The following is a 15,712-nucleotide window of genomic DNA, read 5'->3' as shown; positions in this document are numbered from 1 at the left end:
ATAGGAACTGCCTTGTGGACAAAAGCAAGCTGTCTGGCATTCTGCTTCCAACAGTGGCCAACAAGGGCATGTTGGTCCCAGCACTGGTATTCGCAGGTATACAGCTCCTGTCCACAGAAGCTCCATTCCATGATAAACAAGGCTGCAGGAGAAGATTCTTGGGCAAGGCACTGCCTGGCAGCAAGGAGGCAGACAGACACTGTGCGTTAGGGATATATTTGAGAAGCACAGCCATTCTCAGGGCATTTGGTAGGACAGAGGAGGAGGGTGAGCGGCCAGGCCTTCCTCCAGCCCCAAGTCCCTGCCAGCTTGGCGTCAAAATCCTCCCTGGTTCCCAGGGAGTCTCTTCCTGGGTGGCCCAGTCCTGCCCTCACAGCTCAGCATCTGCTAGACTTCTGCTAGCCCCACCCACCCCCAGATGGCTGCACTGGGCCAACTGCCAGGGGACATTTTGAGGTCCTGAAATAAAGAGGGGGGGGGGAAGAGAGAGAAAGAACGGTTCTTTTGGAACCCCTTGGGGGGTGGCAAAAGGGGGGATGAGTAGGAAAGGCAGGAGGGCTCTCAAGGGGCACCTTGAAGAGCAGGACCAAGGGGAATGGATCGGCTCCAGCTAAAGAGAGACAGGTCACTCCACCCGGCTGTTGGCATGCAGGGCGGTCCTTGCAGAGGCAACTAGGGGAGGTGACAGTCCCGCCCCCATTGCCAGGTAGGCAGCCAACTATTCAGTATAAACACAGACCTGAGCATTAACACAATGAGATGGTACTGAGAAGCAGCCACTAGCAGGAACTGCCTTTTGAAGAAAAAAATCTGATTCTATTCAGCTCTTCCCCCTTCCAGAAAAAACCAAGATCAGCAGAGTGAAATGACATCTCTCGGCAGTATCCTGATGACAACATTGCTGGGGGAGGGTACTGCTGGGGCCAGGAGCAGGCTAAGAGCTCCCACCCCAGACCATCAGTGCGGCCAACAACCACAGCACCCGTGCTGGACCCCTGAAGCCACTCCCTCTCACAGAAAAGCCCCTCTAGTCCAGCCTCCTGCATCTCACAGTGGCCCACAAGACAACAGGAGACCTGCAAGCTGGTGCCCTCCCTCACATCTGGCATTCTGAGGAAGACCACCTCCAAAATCAGGAGGTTGCACATACCCATCTAGGCCTGTAACCCGTGGTGGACTTTTCCTCCTGAAATTTGTCCAATCTCCTTTGAAAGGCATCCAGGCCAGATGCGGCCCCCAAATCCTGTGGCAAGGAGTTCCACAGACATGCCGAGTAAAGAAATGAGGGAGGAAATGGCTGCCCTAACTCCCCCAACACTCAGTTTTAGCAGATGTCCCCTGGTTCTGATGTTCTGTGAGAGGGAATGCCCACCCGCCCCACAGAAACAGGCTGAAAGCACCTTGGCTCTGTCCTGCCTGTCATTTGCACTCTACCACAGTTTGAGTTTTGCTTTACCTGGTGACAGTTTTCAGAAGAACACAAAACTGGCCTGCCGCATGCCGCATGCATGGGTTTTTACTTGAGAGACAAGCTGTGTCCTTAAGTTTAAAGGAAGACACAAATGAGGACATGCCCCTTCCCGGAGCAGAGGGGAAAGCCCCTTTCTCTGCTGCAGAGACCGGGCCCCGCGGCCTGCCAGGGACCCCACTCTAGGCAAGGCACAGCCAGCTGCACGGACACTTCCTGACCACGGCAAAGTCCTCTTTTGCTCCTTGCATTACTCGTGGGAAAAACTAGAGGCACAGGACCGCAGGTGCTTGCCAAGCACATGGGGGGAAGGGTGGGAACAGCACTCTGAATGCAGAAGCAGCAGCTCCGCAGAGGATAATGCTCCAAAACAGGGCCCTGCAGCCCAGGCGGCTATGCTGTTAGGCCACCTGTCCCATGCCTGGCACACGTGCAGTGGCCAACTGGCATCACAACAAACCTCAACAGACTGCAATGGGAAAGGGCTCCCAGCTGCCAGGCAGGAGCTCTGCTGGCACCGGACTCAGCAGGGGCATCAGAAGGTACCTTGCCACCCGCCTGCACTGCAGAGAGCCAGAGATCGAAGCTGCCCGAGGACTGGTGCAGGGCAGGCTGAGAACCAAGGCAGCCAGGGAGCCGCTTCGAGCAGAGTGGGGGCTAGTGGTTTTCCCCATCTGGGGGGAAACACAGAAGTCCTCAGAAGCAGCTTTAACGTGGACTGTACACCGTTTTTACAAGGCTAGCCCTGTCCTGATGTACCACAAAAGGCTGCACGTTAGCAAGACCCGGTAAGAAACCACTGAACGAGTTGTGCTGGTGGGGACCCCTTTGGGAGCACATCTGCACACACCCATTTGTGCAAGCATTGAAGACCACACCCACATCGTCCTGCACGCTCAGCTGCCACACACAGCTGGGTGTTGCTGTGCACAGATCTGCGGCTGCGCGCGATGGTCCCAATCCTCTTAAGACCAAGAAACAAGGAAGAGAGAACCAGCAAGTCTCCCGGCCCTCCCTTGGCTTGCACGGCAAGCAGACAGTGTGCACCGTGCAGCCTGCTCAGGCGGTGCCCACCTGCCTGAAATATTCATGGCTGAAAGTGATCTGCTGGAGAGGCGAGTGTGCCCAGAGAGAGACGGGCTTCACGGCTGCCTGCAGCACAGCCTAACAGGTGCACTTTGGTGGGGGGGAAGGAAGCCTCAGAACAGCCCTCCTGGCTGGGCAGGGACAAAGGGCTGGGGGGAAGAGACGGGAACAGAGAGATCACCAGCAACGTGCAAGAGAAACCCACAAAGCCCCCTCCAATAAGCAACTTGCCCGGAGGCTCTGCTTGCCAGCCCCAAGCTCCAGCAAATCAGCAGTGATAGAATGCCAACAGCTCTCTGCACATGCTCAGAAACGACAGTTCCCTCCTCTTGTTAAGGCAGGTTGCCAGAACAGACTCTTAGGCCAGAGACTAGCAGGTTCACCGAGCAGGCATTCAATCTGGTTTTCCTGTTGCTGCTGCTGCAGTACCCAGGAACCAGGTGGGAGTGCCCGTAAGGGCGCTCCAGACACTCCTCCCTCCCTGCAGAACAGGAGTGGCGGCATCTGGGAAGAGGTGCTGCAGAGGGCAGGGAGACTGGCAGCTGCACGGACAGCGGCAGCTTCAGTGCGCTCAAGATCCCATTTCAAATGTTCCAGGGCATCCAAGCGCTGACGCGGAGGACGGGCTCTGGAGCTCAGCCCAAGCTCAGCACCCTTTGGCCAGCACTAGTGTGTGTAGAGGTCATTGCAGTGGCAGAGAAATGGCAGCCACAGCAAGGCTCCTGGACCTTTGGCCAGCGAAGGGTCACAGGCAGGGCCAATTAAAAAAAGGAGTGGACGATCAGGTGTGTGCAGGAGTGGCTGCTGCAGAGCCAAGGGAGACCCGGTTCTCGCCTACTCCTGCTGGGCTGGACCTCACCAGCCAGCACCCCCTGGGCACACCAAATGAATGGGCCGTGCCAGCCACAGGAGGAGAGGAGACAGAGCCTGTGCGCCGCACCAGGAGACACCCCGCCTAGGAGCTCCGCTCTGCCGTCTCTGTGGCAACTCAGGAGTGCAGGTGGCCCTGTGGGCTCCATTTGTCACGTCTGACCCTGGAGGCCTTCCCTCCCACTGGGCTGGGAGCAAAACAGGTTTTTGAAAAGGGCCCCAGAAAGGTGTGAGCCACCCCGCCCCCCATAATAGAACACTCCCAGATTGCTGGGCGCATGAGCCCCCCCATGGGTCCCTCATCTGTCCTTCCTTCCAAGCATCCAGCCAAAGGGCATGGAGGAGGAGACCATCCCGGTGAGAGACGTGGCTTTCAGGAGCCTCCCACTCCCCCCCCACATTCCCTCTCCCTACTCACAGTTGTGACCTTCCAAGCATGTCACCAGCTCTACCTCCTGCTGCCACAGGGAAGGAAGCCTGATTGAGATCAGGCCAAGGGAGGACACAGCTGAGGGAGCATGGTGGGGGTGGGAGACATCTTCCAGTGATGTCAATGGAAGGGCACATTAGAGGTCATCATCCCAGGCAAGGGATCGAGACACTCCCAGGCACGCCAGAGCAGGCCTGCAGCACACAGACGTTCACTACCCAGGGAATGGAGGCCGGCCCGCAGGGGAAGGGACAGGACTGGATGCCTCAGCTGCACCAGCATATCCACCCAGGTGGGCTCCAGGTCGCACCACCTACCTTCCAGCCATCGACAGTGCAACCTGAGAGCTCGGTTCATGTGAACAACACTGAAAATGGCCATGCAGCCAGTGAACGCACCACAGCCATCAAGACCTGGGTTGGGAGGGATGGGTGGGGGAGACAGCAGGCGATCGTTTCATATGATCACACATCACTCCTCACTCCAAAGGCTTCAGCTCAGATTTCGCACATGTTTCCTGCACGCGACATCTTGGGCTCCAAACATCTAAAAATGCCAGACTCACTGATCTTGTCTTAATTGTCGTTTTTAATATTTGGAGGGTCAGAGCAAGTATGTCAGAAGCCACCTTATCTGGAGTCAGAACCCCAGGCTTGGTCCACAGCCCAGTACTGCCTGCTCTCTCGAAGGACTCCCGTTTCCACCCCCAGCCTGACTTGGAGATGCTACCAGGGTCTGAACTCGGGCCCTTCTCCAAGCAAGCAGATCCTCTGCCACTGAACCTGAAATGCATCCCAATCTGTGGCACAGAAAGAGGAACACTTCTGCACAAAATGCCCAGCTCCCACAATTCCAGGCAGCTTCAAGAGAGAGAGTCAGCAGACGCCTACTGACCTCGATGCAGGTCAGCCAAGCCAGGTTGAAAATGTGGGAAAACCTTGGCAAGGGGCAAAGCTTAAGCACACACCAGATCCTGCCCATCCCCAAATGCCCAATTTGTTTTTAGGACAGAAAACGCAACTGGTGTGCTCCAAAGGGGCACAACTGAGGCCAGTTCATGCCTGAAAGCCACACAAACAGAAAGCCACTTTTGGTTCCTGAGGTTTTCAACCCGCCTTGCCTTTTAAGCACAAGTTCTGAACTCTGCCAAGTGCCCCCCCCCCCCGGGTCAGCAGCAGGACAAGCCCAGTGCTTTCCTGGCTGAAGCCCTTATCAGTGCCACTCTGTGCTGCTCACTGGGGTGTCAGATTCTCTCTGGCTAGCAGGACAGGGAATTCAGCAGAGGCCTCTGGCATTTGGGGGGTAGAGAGAGACTGTGCTAGATAAGGGGCAGCAGGGAAGAAGGCCAGGACCACTAGGAATAATTAATCAAGGACAAGGCCAGGATCAGCAGGGTCCCCATATTTGGAAGAACAGAAAGGGAGAGAGGCCACCTGGGTCAGATCTTGGGGCACACAATACACACCCAAAAATAGGAGGGTGGGATATTTCTGAAGAGGGACCACAATGAAGCAACACCTGATCTGAGGCACCTTCCTACGACACCCCCTGCAAAGTCAGAGCACTGAGCTCAATTCCAGCCTTGGGAGGCAGTCACACAGGACTGCACTGGGTCAGAAGGAGAGTCCGGTTGGGCCTGGGGGCTCCAGCAACAACCTGTCCCTCCCTCCCTCCCTCACACCCACCCACGGCTCTTCAAGAGCACGGGGACCCCAGCTCAGAGCAGTCGCAAACATAGCCCCCTCCACTGACAGCCTGGGTCTAAAGTTGCTCCAGAAAGTTTGCTTTGTCTGTCCATGTCTCAAGGACTTCCCCCAACTCGAGCCCCTCCTCAGAACACAGGTAGGGAGTTGAGCCCATCACGGTGTAGGGACAAAGGGCAATTGCCAGGCTGCCTGGGTACATGTTGGGCCAGCAGCAGCCACAGCAGCCCTGCTGCAGAGGTCCAGGGAAGGCAACTTTGCTGCCTGGAGCGCATCCAGTGGGGAGCGAGGATGCTGACGGAGCCAAGCCAGCCTGGCACTCTCATCTCCCCCCACCCAGAAAAGGCAACAGCCAGCAGTCACTCTAGGAGGCTCCCAGTCTGAAGGGAAGCCCAGTCAGGGACAGTGCTGGGGAGGGAGGGAGGGAGGGAGGGAGTGGCTGTGCTTGTCTGCCCTGATCTGCAACCCGCCCAATGCTGGGAGGGGCACCAGGCGCCTTGCACAACCCTGGCCTGGCCAGCCTCCACTGCAGTCGCCCTACACCTCTGCCAAGGCACTGGTCAAGTGGCTGTTGTGTGGAGAAAGGTCTCTGGAACGGGGCTCCAGGGGGGATCTGGAGGCAGGGATGTGGGTGCGCTTTGGAGAGACCAGGGCCCAAGAGAACACAGTGGGCCAAGGGCGCAACGACCCAGGCAGGACGCAGGGCAACTGCAGGCAGGCTGCAGCTTTCTCTGACCGAACCTGCATGCCACCATCGAGACCACTCCCACCCGCAAGGAACCCGAGAAGCAGAGAGCAACACCCCACAAGGGAACGCAGGGAGAAGGGCTGGTTCGGCCTCCTCGGTCCACAGGAGAGGTCATGCAGTGCTGCACCTCAACGTGGTCACCTGCAGAGGCTTAAGGGGGGCAGCCATTTGTGCTCTGAGTGAGGCCTGTCCCTGGCCCGTCTCTAGCACTCCTTGATAACAAGGGCCTGGGTCAAAGATGGACCACGTCTCTCCTCCAATGAACATGGTCCTCCCTCCAACCCCACCTCCACTACAACTTGTTCTTCTATTTTGCACCTCCAAAAGCTCACCACACCAGTCCACGCTGACATGGCAAGACTGCAAGTACCCACATCCCAGGCACAACCCCATCACACCAGATGGGCTCAGGCACTGTGCCAGACATCACCCGCACCCACTACCTCCATACGGTACCCACTTAGACAGTGAGCCTGCAGGGAGGGAGTCACGAGATGCGTTTGTTTTCTAAGCCCAGCACCTCACATGCCGCAGGCACCTTCTACACAAGGACTGTCCACACGCAGCCCAGCACTCGGAACAGGTTTTGCGATAAAGAGAACAAGAGAAGTCAATACGGTTATTCTGAAGCAGACTTGGCAACGTTTCACGTTTTGCCATCTGGAAATGCGGGGCTGCTGCAGGCTGAGTGGAGGTTATGGCAAAAAAGGTGACCCCAGACAAGAGAAGGCAGATGCCGCAACTTAAGGGACAGGCTGAAACAGCAGCACCTTCTCGAAACACACGCACAACCCACAGGACCCTTGCGGGTTTGATTCGACTCTGAAGGCCGGACACCGGCTTTCTCAAGAGGCATTCAGACACTCAAGCTCTGCCCAGAAGGCTTTGCACGCACACGTGCATGACATGCCCGCATCTCGCTTCCCCCGCAGATGCAGAAGACGTGCACTTTTCAAGGGAAAGGGCAGAAAGATGCAACCAGAGCTGTAGAAGTGCACGCCTGACTTGGTTCTGGAATGCCCAAGAAGAAGGGATTGGCCTCACTTCAGACGTCCCACAGGAAGGTCCTGCTCTTCAAGTCCCAACCACTTCTCAAACAGGGGAAGGATCCTGCAGCAAGCCCTTCAGAACAAAGAGCCAGGTGCAGACAGGCAGCTGCCAACTGCTGCGCTTTGGACCAGCAGTCTTGCTTGGTGGACGCTTTCAGAGGCAGCCCCACATAGGGCAAGTGGCAGGGGCCCAACTCACCAGCAGCCAGGGCACATGCCACTGTGGCAAGGGAAGCCACCAAACGACCTCTGTGCGGACCCTGATCCCAAAAGTACCAAACAGGTCTGAGACCTCCCTCCTGGGCCAGAACAAAGGATCTGTTCCGAAGATTGACCCATTTCTGGGGACAGGATTTTTCTTTGACACTTTCAGTTCAAGGCACTTTGAATTGACACTTTCAAAGCAATAAGCAATCCAAGAAGATGGTGGCCTTTGAATTGGGCTCAAAGCAAGGGAGCTTTCTGGACCTTCCACATTTACCAAGAGCAGATGAAGCACTTGCAAACAAAGGAGCTGAATTGCACAGGGAGGGACTCGGGAGCTCTGTCCCAGGCAGCCCCAGAGCCAGCTGGGCAGCAAGCAAGGCCTGACCCATTCAAGCCACCCCAGGCCAGCACAGATCCCACCCACTTCTCTCCTGCTCAGAAAAGCCAACAGGCGGCTGGGCCTCTGGCTTCTTGAAAGGCCACACCATTCCAGAGACTGTCTCTCCGTGCATCTTGCCGGCTGGCTGCACAAGTCAACTTCATTCCCCCAACACTTCACCAACCCTTGCAAGAAATGTGCACGCAGCTCCCCCCACCCCACGCCACTGCAGCATTCAGCAAGAGGAAGGGGCATACTGGATGTTCCTAAGACGCCTGGGAGGGCCAAAGTGCTGCATTCTCAGCTCAGTCTTCCTTACAAACACCTGGTAAAGAATCACCCCACGCTGGGGTTCCCTCCAAACATCCTGTGGTCTTACAGCCACCCAGTGAGTTAGAACCTGAGAAATGCTGGGCTGTACTAGGCCCCTTCAGATCCATCCAGACCAATGTCCTGCTTCTCACAGGTGCTCACCAACTGTGTTCATGCCCACAAGCGAGACTAGCCCCCCCTCGTTGCTTGCCCCTCCAGCCACTCTCATGGAGCCTCCATGCTCAACGGCAATCTACCACTGCATAAGGCTATTAGGATCAACTCTGTTGTTATCTGAAGGCACGTATGTTCTGCCCCCCAAGGCAAAGCGCTTCCCAATACAGATGCAGTGCTGGTGCCATGCCTCCCCCCCCATGCAATTGTCTAGCCCCCTCTTAAAGCCAGAGGACATCACCGCATCTTGCAGTGGTTTGTGGCACAGGCCACGTGTGACCCAGGGACCACTCGGTTGATCGCTGGGTTTCTGTGCACCCAGTGGCATACTGAGGGCTTCTGGCGCTCAGGGCAGTGCCTGACGTCATGACGCCACACAGCTGCTCTTGAAAGCGCTACTTCACCCACAGAGCTCAGATGGAGGGCACCGCACATCCCGGCACAAGCCACAGTCCTTGCCTTTGAGCGGTTCTCAAGGCCGAGCAACGAACAAAAGATTGGAGGCAAAAGCACAATGAAGGGAAAACCTGGCTGGGCAACAGCATGTGTGGAAAGGACTGAGGTGCCTTAAGGCCATGAGGTGACTACGACAGTGCCACGCAGCTGCAGATAAACTGAACACAATGCTGGGCTGCACTGACGGAGGCACAGAGCCCAGACCCTGAGAAGTCAGAGTTCCACTCAGTGTTGCACTCGTCAAACCTCTCCTGGAACCCTGAGTCCAGTTCTGGGCACCAACTTTTGAGAAATGCATTGATAAGCCAATGCAGAGAAGGGCAGCCAAGATCGTGAGCGGTCTGGGAACCAAGTCCTGCCAGGAATGGTTCAGAGAGCTGCGTGTGTTTGCCTGGAGGAGAAGAGACCTGATGGCCACCTTTAGCACTTTCAGTATCTGAAGGGCTGCCACACAAGCGAGGGGGGAAAAGGCTCTCTGGGGCCCCTGCAGGCAGGACTAGAACCAATGGCTTGAAACTACAGGAAATGGTGTTTAGTCTGAACTCAAATTTCTTGACCGCTAACACTTGTCCAGCACTGGAAGAATCTGCCTGGTGAAGTTGTGGGGACTCTCACCAGCGGCCACTTGCCAGGAATGCCAGGTAGGGGTTGGACTAGATGACCTTCGTGGTCCTTCCAACGCTCCCATTTGCAGGCTAGTCTCTGGTGTCATGCACAAACAGTTTCTCAACACAGATTCCAGCAAGGAGCAACCTGTGCTTTCCTGGGGCCAAGGCTTCAAAGAGAAAGTTCCTAAATGGAGAAAGAGGTTCAACGCAGCCTACCAGAGCCCCCATCCCAGGAACAGAGAACTGACCATTCTCCAAAGAGAATCCAGACCAGTTCCCAAAGAAATAGTCAAGCCAGCCTTTGAAGACACCAGACGGAGTCCTTCAGACCGAGTCCAACCACTTCTCCACCAGACTCTGCCGCGCTAGTCCTGAATTAGCAGCTGCGGCTCTGCAGAGGGATGTTTTTATCTGTCCCACCTGGAGATGATGCCGGGACAGAGCCCAAGACCTTCTGCAGGCGGTGTGGGGGATAAGCTAGCACCGAGCTGCACCCCCTTGCAGCCCCTTCACAGCTCAACAGCAGTAGAGGGAGACCAGATCCCTGATCCTCAGCTACAATGCCCACGTGCGGCAAGAGAAGGGAAGCTCTCCAGGGTCACAGGGAACAGCGACAGGCAAATCCGTGGCACACTGGCTGGACCGGACCAGGAGCCATTTTAACTGGAGATGGAACCTCAGGAAGGGAAAGCAGATCTTCTGTCCCAGAGCTGCACTTCCTCTCAAGGCGAGAAGTGCAAACCAGTCCTCCACTTTCTGCCCAGGGCCCCGCGCGCTGTGTTCCACAAGAGCCTGCAGCACTGATTGAAATACAAGACCCCCAGAACAGACGTGCGACGCAGCTCAGGAGGCGTCAAAGGGGCACCAGCGCCAGCTCATGACACTGGTTGGCAGGAGAGGCATGAATCCCACAGGCTAACTGCTCACTCTGTGAAGAAGCGACATTTCCTTTTGTCTGTACAACAGAAGGTATCGCTGCTTCACAGAGTGAGCAATTAGCCTGTGGAACCCATTGCCACATGATGCAGTGAATGGCCCCACCCACTGGATAGCTTTAACAAGGGGTTGAACCAGAGGTTTAGCCAAGGTTCTTAGAGCCTAATCCTATGCTTGTGTAATCAGAAGTAAGTCCCATTATAGTCAATGGGGCTTACTCTCTGGTAAGTGTGCATAGGGTTGCAGCCACAGTCACAATGGCTTTACACCATCTCCAGGCTGAGCCATACCCGCCTTCCTATCCCACATGAAGGACAGCAATCGCAGGAGAGGAGCATTCCTTTCCCTCCTGCCAGTGGGCTTCCCAAGGCTGCTGGCGGGTCATTACAGGAAGGAGGGCGCTGGGCTAGACGGGCCACTCCAGCAGGCCCTTCTTGCGCTTTTAAGGCAAACATCACTGCAGAAGGGACCAGGATATTTCAGGGACATCTCCTGCTTTTCTCCCACCCCCCACAGGCCAGGAACCACCAAAAAGGCCCATCCAGGCTGTGTTTTCGGGGTAGCCAAAGCTCCGCAGGTTGCAACTGGGGCCACTGGCCACATTCTGGGTGTGAAGCTTCGGCCCCAAGGCAAGTCCTGTACAAAGCCGCCTTTGTTCCCAGCACAGCCAGGAAGGCGCTTTCTAAGCCAGAGCCTTGGCAGAGAGCATGAGGCGCCCCAGCCAGCCTCTGGAGCACCAAGTGGGTCAAAGCAAAAGCCAGTTCAACAGCAGGCTTTGGACCTTTCCCAGCACCACCTGCCTGAGATCAGGGCAGGAGACGGACCTGCTCCTGCCACGGCAGCCAGCAGGGGCCACAGCTGAGCTCCCTCCACACTGACAGCCACCTGGCACACACATAAAGGGGGGGAAGGAAGGAAGGGGCAGAGGCAGAAAATTGAGCAGGCAAGTCCACGTTGCGAGACAGGTCAGGATCCACCCAACAGTGCCAGGATGCCCCAAACAGAAGGGGAGGCTCAGCAGCCAAAGCCTGATCCCAGCCCCTCCATGGGCAGGGCCACAACCAGCACTGCTTCCAGAAGAGCAAGTACTTTCTGCGGGCGCTCCTGACCCACCCTGTGCCACGCCAGGGGGATGGGCGAACGCCAAGCCACCAGTCATGCGAGCAGAGGTGGCAGCATCCCAGTTGACTCTCAGACAGTGCCCAGGGATCCTGCGTTTCCCAGGACCACCACACGCAAGCCCAGAAGAGGGCCTGGGAGCCTCAGCAGGTGGGTGCCAGCAGGTCCAGTGGCAACGCCCAAGTGCCAGGTCAGTCCCTGGCCTTTCTTGCTCCTGGCTATGAACACCAGAGCAGGGCCAGCCCCAAACCTCCAGGTACCCAGCACTCCCTGCCCAGTGCCACCCCCTGACACGGTGACATGCCAGGCTCCCTGGACTGGAGCAGGGGAGGGGAGAGAGGTGGAGCGGGCTGCCAGCACTGCTCTGCCCCTTCCTGGCCTTTCCTCCAGAGACGTCTCCTTCCATTCCCAACCAGGGAGGAGGAGCGGCAGCCAAGCGGCGCCCTGCCAATCCACTGCCCGAGGCGGCTGCCCCAGTCGGTCTTCGTGGACCTGCACCAGGCGCGCGGCACGAACTCTCCACCTTCGCGCTGAACTCGCCCGGACAAGAGCGCTCCCGGGCACGTGCAGAGCGCTCTGCGGGAGCCAGGCAGGGCGGCCGCTGCCCGGACGAGACGCCTCCACGCCCTGCGGGCGCACCCTCGCCCAGCCCCGGAGGGATCCGGCACGGCGGGGAGCGAAGGAACTTCCCAGAAAGTTTCCGCAGGGCCCGAGGCGAGCACCGCGACGTGGCGGCCCTGCCCGGGCGGGCTGCGGGGCGCCGGCCGGGCCGGGTGGGCGTGGACGCGGAGCCAGCAAGCGGCGGCGCCGCCCCCCGCCAGCGCGCCCGTCCCGCGGCCGGAGGGGGCGCCTGGCAGCCGCGCCGGGGCCGGGCGGCGCTGCTCCTCCCCCCGCAGGCCGGCAAGATGGAGGCGCGGCGGCCCGGGCGCCTTCGCGCAGCGCCGCGCGACCCTCCCGCGACGGGGCCCGACTTACTTCCTGGGCCGGCCGGCCGGGCGCGGCTCCCCCGAGGTGCGGGCGGGCGGGCAGGGCGCGCTGCGCTCTCGGCTGCTTCCTCCGCCCAGCGGAGCCTCCTGCCTGGCCGTCCCGGCCCCACCCAGCGGCTCCACCCGCCGCCGCCGCCTCCTCGCGGCTGTCAATCAGCTGCGGCAGCCGGCAGGCTCCGCGCCGCGGGCTGCGGGGAGGGGCTGCCGCGCCACTCGCCCGGCCCCGCCCCGGCCCCACCCGCCTGCTCCGCCCCCGACGAGCAGCGCCGCGCCCGTCCAGGTGCCGGCCCCGCCCCGCCCCGCCCCGCCCCCTGGCCTCCCGGGACGGGAACGTGCGGCGAAGGGGGTGCGAAGCCCGCGGCTGGGCTGGCTTCAGGCGGCGCCTCCACGCCCGGTCCTGCCGCGTCCAGGCAGCAGCCCTGCAAGGCAGTGACTGTCCCCACGTCGCAGATGGGAAGACTGAGGCCCGGAGGCTGCTGGCTGCTCTGTCCTGCTGCGGAGCCCAGCGCGGAGCAGGGGCGCTGCCCCCAGCCAGCGGGGACAACTGTGGCTCGGGACCCCTGCTGGGGCCTGGGCCTGCTCCCTGCACAGAGCACGCTCAGGCACCAGGTTGCGCGGGAGCCCCTTGGAAGTGAGCAGGGAAGAGCCGCTGCAGCCTCCCCCCCCCCCCCGCCAGCCGCCCTGCCTGCTGCTGAGAGGCGGCCTGGTCCCCCAGGTCCCCCTCACCTTCCCAGCTCTCTAAAGCACCTGCTACCCCAGCACCTCAGCAGCTCTGATCCTGCCCGCTTCTCCATGGCAACCCAGCCCGAGGAAGCAGCTCCAAGGTTTCCCATGGAAACAGGCCCTCCCCCCATTGCCTTGTGCACAGGGAGGGGCTGCTTTGGAAATGGCAGGATGCCCTGACCTGGCAGGGGCCTGAGGAAGGGAGGCAGGACTGGGGCATTGTGGGCCATGGGGAGGCAGGCCAAGGCTCCTCTTGGCTCTCTGCCACCCCTCCGCTCTTTGCTTGGGAAGCCCCCCCCCAGAGTCCTGCAGTTGTGACTGCCCACGCCTGCCTCTGCTCACTTGTTACTGTCAGCACATGTGCAGTCTGCGTGTGGTGTTGGGCTCTACAGGTCTGAATCCTGGGTTATGTTCAACACACGTTCAGCAGCACACGTGGGCTATGCTCTCACTCTTTCAAGGGCTCCAGGCCCTTCCTGGCTTAAATAAATGTAGGCACAGTCATGCACACAAACGTGTGTGTGGAAAGTGTGACTTGCCCTTCAATAGTCCCACCAGAAGTACTCCGGGCAGAGGGCAACCCAAGTGTTTGCTGAAGCCAGGGGAGGGGGCAGTGGGGCACCAGGCACTTCACTGCCACCAGCTGGATCAGGTCCTCATCACCTCCCAAAGAGGGACGGGGAGGCAGGCAGGGGTGCACTGGTAGTTGGCCTTCTCTCCTCCTCTTGCCACTTGCCCAGTCCCTTGGGCCAGTCTCCTAGGGAGAGGAGCAAGCTGCAACAGCTGGGCTGAGGTGGAGCAATGAGGTCAGGGGTGGGCTCCAGCTGGCAGCCATGGTCCTCAGCAGGGGCCCAGAGTGGTTGACCCTGAAGCCAATCCTGGAGGCACAAACCACTTTGCAGGCTTCTCCCCCACACATGCAAGAGTGGCTGCATCTTCTGAACTGAGTCTAATAACAGTTGCTTTGTCCACCACGTTGGTTATTGTCAGCATCAAAGAACTTTTTTTTAGTAAAAAAACAAAAACCTTAATGCACCATGAAATGCATTCATATGCACAGGAGGAGTAGCTGGTTGGACACACTTGCACACCACAAGCACGCATGCCCTGTCAGTCAGCAGCAGCTCCAACCTTCCCCACCCCCATGTGAAAAAGAGCCATTGTGGGCTACTCACACAAGCAAAGCCTTTCTGGCTGCCCAGGGCAGAAGACACCCCCCCTCGGGGGGGGGCCTCCAGTGACTTGGAGGGATGCCTCTGAGGAAGGTGTGTAGCGGGGGACCTGCCCCACTTTGCTGTCAGGGTGTTTCCAGCATTTTAAGGCCCGCAATCCGCAGTGGCAGAGGAACTAGCCAGACAGGCAACTGCCCTCTGCTCCTCCTCACTTCCTGCTTGCTCAGCTGCATGCTGAGGATGTTTGCAAGCACAAAGTCTCTCCAAAGTGCTTCTTCTCAGGGGATTGTTATGGATCTGCAGTGGCTGTTTTGCTGGATTCACACGACAGAAGCAGCATCGGAGAGTTTGGCCAGTTTGGGGAAGAGTGAGACGCACTCCCTGCGCCAGGTCTTCACCCAAGCAGAGCGGCTACGTGCACCACACTGCTCTATCCACTGCCAGTGTCGCCAAAGCCACCAGCCCACTCTCAGGCGTGGGGCTTGATGGCCTTTCTAGCTCCAGGTTCTTGTGTCGCTCCCATTCTGCAGCAAGGAAAATCGAGGACCAGGAATGAAAAGCAACACAGAAATGGAGGAGCCAACAAGCAAGGAGGCTGACAGGGCTTCTGGTGCTAGTGGCACAGGCTGACCTTTGCCCCTTATGGCTCACCAGTGGAGGAGAAGCCTGGGAGCCCAGCCCTCCCCCGCCCCGCCCTGCCCCACAGCTGGTGTTCTGAGGCACACTGCAGAGCAGCCACGCCCAACAGCCTTTCCAAGACTCCTGGTCCTCCATGAGTATCTGTCCAGCCACAGTTAAAGCCACAGTGGCCGGCAGCCAGTCCTCGTGGCCAGAGAGGAGGTTCCATCCGATTAAAGGATTCTTAATCAGCTCTGTGTGGTTTTTGTGGGCGTGGGTCTCACACCCGCATAGCAGCAAAAAGTGGTTTTCAAGAACACATTATTTTGTGGCAATGCAGGCCCTGTCACCATCAGCCTCTTCCTTGCCCCCCCCCCACACACTCCAGGGAATTCTCCTTCTAAGATGGTGCTTGCTCTCTAGAGGTCTTACAGTACTTGTTTTTAAAATGATTTTTAAAAAAAATTAAAGATCTGTTGTATGATGGGGAGGCACAATTTCAGTCAAAATGTTGCTAATCTCACCGAACAATATTAAGGCCTCAAATGGACCCAGGACAACCTTTTTGCCAGCCAGACTTAAGCAAGCCTGGGTGGTCCCTTGCTGGCTCCAAGAGGACTCTGCCACCTCTGGAGCTGCTGCTGGTCTCCTGCCTGGTGGGGCGGAGA

At 58.4% G+C, this 15,712-nt stretch overlaps 1 protein-coding gene across 2 annotated transcripts in view; it reads right to left on the bottom strand.

Annotated features, from left to right (window-relative positions):
- Positions 1 to 13,341, bottom strand: part of KLF8 (KLF transcription factor 8) — a 47,907-nt gene extending 34,566 nt beyond the window's left edge. The window contains exon 1 of one of the 2 annotated variants that reach the window (XM_066639892.1): positions 13,294 to 13,341. The gene's annotated coding sequence lies outside the window, so the exon portion shown is untranslated. Of the gene's footprint in view, positions 1 to 12,520; positions 12,644 to 13,293 lie in introns of those variants that run through there. The other variant, XM_066639891.1, reaches the window with a different exon arrangement.
- Positions 13,342 to 15,712: the final 2,371 nt, after the last annotated feature.

The sequence above is a fragment of the Tiliqua scincoides genome, chromosome 12, assembly GCF_035046505.1.
Source record: "Tiliqua scincoides isolate rTilSci1 chromosome 12, rTilSci1.hap2, whole genome shotgun sequence".
NCBI classification, from domain to species: Eukaryota; Metazoa; Chordata; class Lepidosauria; order Squamata; family Scincidae; genus Tiliqua; species Tiliqua scincoides.
This window is presented reverse-complemented; position numbering and strand designations above follow the sequence as displayed.